Below are 3,575 nucleotides of genomic sequence, written 5' to 3'. Positions count from 1 at the left end.
CAACGGGCTCACAGTCTAGAAGGGGAATGATGGCATTTGTTAAGTGCTTACTGTGTGTCAAGCACTGTTTCAAGTGCTGGGAGAGATACAAGGTAATCAGGTTCATTCATTCGAAAGTATTTATTGAGTGCTTACTATGTGCAGAGCACTGTACTAAGGGTTTGGAATGTACAAATCGGCAACAGATACAGTCCCTGCCCTTTGTTGGGCTTACAGTCTAATCGGGGGAGACGGGCAGACAAGAACACCACGTAGGGCTCATAGTCTTAATCCCCATTTTACAGATGAGGTAACTGAGGCCCAGAGAAGTTAAGTGCCCAAAATCACATAGCTCGTAAGTGGGGGAGTCGGGATTAGAACCCACATCCTCTTATTCCCAAGCCCGTGCTCCACTAGTATGTTGGAAAGGTGGTAGGTTGGAATAGCTGAGGCAGTGTCATAGGGCATCAGTCAGTCAGTCAATCATATTTCCTGAGCACTTACAGTGTGCAAAGCACTATACTAAACACCTAAGAGGGTAAAATACAATAATAAACAAACACATTTCCTTCCCATAATGAGCTTACATTCTAGAGCAGGAGGCAGACATTAATGTAAATAAATACATTACAGATATGTGCATTAATGTGGTGGGGCTTAGGAGGGGATGAACAAAGGGAAAAAATCAGGGACGCAGAAGGGAGTGGAAGAAGAGGGAAAGAGGGCTTAGTCAAGGAAGTCTTCTTGGAGATGTGCCTTCAATAAGACTTTGAAGTTGGGGAGAGCAATTGTACAGGGTCATGCTCCAGGGCAATCAAATGTCTGACAGGAACATGACCACTAACTGTTCTTTTGTACTCTCCCAAAAACTTAGCACAGTGCTCTGCACACATTAAGTGCTCAGTAAATGCGGCCAACTGATTGAGCGACTGCCACTGGCCTTGGTTACCTGTAGTGCTTGCCACCGGTTTTTGCTTCTCTCCCTCTTTGACTACTTTTCAATCTTCCCTTCTCGCTACTTCTCAGATTGATGTGGCTTCCAGCAGTTTGTGAGCTGAAAATGCTTGAGAAACACTGTTCTAATGCTTTAACTGTTTTTTCCCCAAATCAATTTCCTATTCATTTCTCAGAGAAATAAATGGCTCTCTAAAACCAATGACGGGGGTGGTACACATTGACGTTAAGACTAACCCATTTTCCTGACTGCAAATTGTTCACCACCCCTGTTCCATGCCATTCTTCTCTCATATTTAGAGGAGTAACAAAATAAAAGTGTTAAATTGAAGACTTGTAAGCAGAAACACTCCTCAATTTGCTTCTGATGGGACACAAAGACAAATATCCTTCCTGACCAGAGACTTTACAGGTCATAAAATACCTCAACGCTAGAGAGAATGTAGCAGTTTACTTAGCTCCTCTTCTATAAAAGTTTAGAAAAAAGACTGTAAATTAGCCATTTCCTTGTAATTGTATGTTCAAAAAGGCTATGTCCCTTCACTCTGGGGCAATACCACTCCTTCGCACTTGAACTAACACCTAATATTAATTAGAAGAATTGCATACTGACAGTCTTCCACGATGAGAGACTGCAGTTTCTTTGTTGCTCAGACCTGTGCCAGGAGCGTTGAATTCCTCAATAAGGAAAGGCAAAAGGCATTATACCTATGGAATGATCCCCACTCCTCTTACTGCCAAAGCAGTTACCTATTTGGTCCACAGTGAGCAGCTAAAATGTCACCACATATTTTGAACGGATTGGAAGCTGGTTGTCGGCAGGGAATGTGTCTGTTCGTTGTTATATTGCACTCTCCCTATCGCTTAGTACAGTGTTCTGCACACAGTGAGTGCTCAGTAAATATGAATGAATGAATGAATGAATACGAGTTGGTCTGTAGGATAAAGCTCTGGAAAATACATTGCTGTTCATTGCATTTTCTTCTTAAACAAAGATATCTTTTCTCCACCTTCAAAAATCTCAAGATCCAAATTGAATTATTTTCAACCCTGATGCCCTCCAAACTTTGGTGCAAAATAAAATACCGAGCTGATGGGGACACTCTAAACCTAAAACAAAGACCATAAACACCTTTTTAAGTTGCTCTGGACTAAAGAAATTCACAAAGAAACCATTGTAGGTCCTGTCCTAGTTGTCTCTTGCTCACCACTGCCACTTCCAACATCTTTTCTCCTCAGGGAAGGGCTGCTCCCATATCTAGTTAAAGGGATTTTTGTTTGCTCAGCGGCTCTCACCCATCTTCTGTTTATGGTTTGCGGTGCTTCGGTTCACAGGGCTTAACACGTTACACTGTGTGTCCCAGCTATGACCCAGGAAGACAAAACCAGGAAGTTGACAAATCATAAACTCCCCAGTTCCCATTTTAGGACCTTTAATCTGCTGTCAATCCAACTCAGGACCTTAAACCACCCTCACACCAGACTGACCTGGTGGGAGAGAGGGAGCCAATGGGATTCCTACTCACCAAGGAGAGGTGTTTCTAGGTCAGGGGAAACCCTTTAGATTGTAAGCTCCTTGAGGGCAGGGAACATATCTACCAAGTCTGTTATATTGTACTCTCCCAAGTGCTTAGTACAGTGCTCGCATTCCAGTAAGCGCTCAGTAAATACCATTGATTGAGTCCTACCACTCCTTCCATCTTCAAAACCTTATTAAAATCACATCTCCTCCAAGAGATCTCCTCCAATTAAGCCCTCTTTTCCCTAACTCCCTCTCCTTCTATGCATTGGGATCTGTGCCCTTTGAGTGCTTGAGAGTCACCCCACTCTCAGCCCCAAAGCACTTCTGTACACAACATAATTTATTTATTTCTATTAATTTTCTGCCTCCCCATCTAGGCTCTAAGTTTACTGTGTTCTGGGAACATGTCTTCCAAATCTGTTGTATTGGACTCTCCCAGTGTTTAGTAGAGTGCTCTGCACATAGTTAATGCTCAATGAATACCACTGATTAATAAAATACTAAAACTAGAAGGACACACACATAACCTTACCCATTTTTTACTTTTCTTAAAGTTTCCCTTGGAAATAAACAGCTTTTAATCACAAGTGAACATAAGGAAGAATTTCCTTCAGTTATTTTCTATTCTTTGAAGAAACAGGCATATTTACCACTTCTTAATATGTCAAAGAATATTTTCTTCTGTCCCATTTTCTTCTCAAGTTTCCATTGCTTGTAGAACAGCTTGAAGTCCTTCCAGGTTTTCTAAATGGCTCTCAAATTGACTATAATTTAGTTCTAATGGATAGCATAGAATAATATCACCTTAAAAATTTTAATATAACTTCTTGCTGTAAAACCATGCTTATTTATTTCAAATGTTACTAACAAACCCATTGGAATTACCCAAATTCTCCCTTCACAGACTTTGTCATTCTCCCCAGATACCCCATTTTTCAGATTTAAATTTGCAAAGGATTAAAAAATGGCATTGCTAGAGTTATATACAGTATCTGATGGAACCAATCAGTCAATCAGTGGTATTTATGGAGCTCCTATGTGTACAGAGCACTATATTAAAAGCTGGAGAGAACAATGCAACAAAATTGATAGACATATTCACTGACTACAAGCATCTTAT

Source organism: Ornithorhynchus anatinus, chromosome 1, assembly GCF_004115215.2.
Source record: "Ornithorhynchus anatinus isolate Pmale09 chromosome 1, mOrnAna1.pri.v4, whole genome shotgun sequence".
Lineage (NCBI taxonomy): Eukaryota > Metazoa > Chordata > Mammalia > Monotremata > Ornithorhynchidae > Ornithorhynchus > Ornithorhynchus anatinus.
This window is presented reverse-complemented; position numbering follows the sequence as displayed.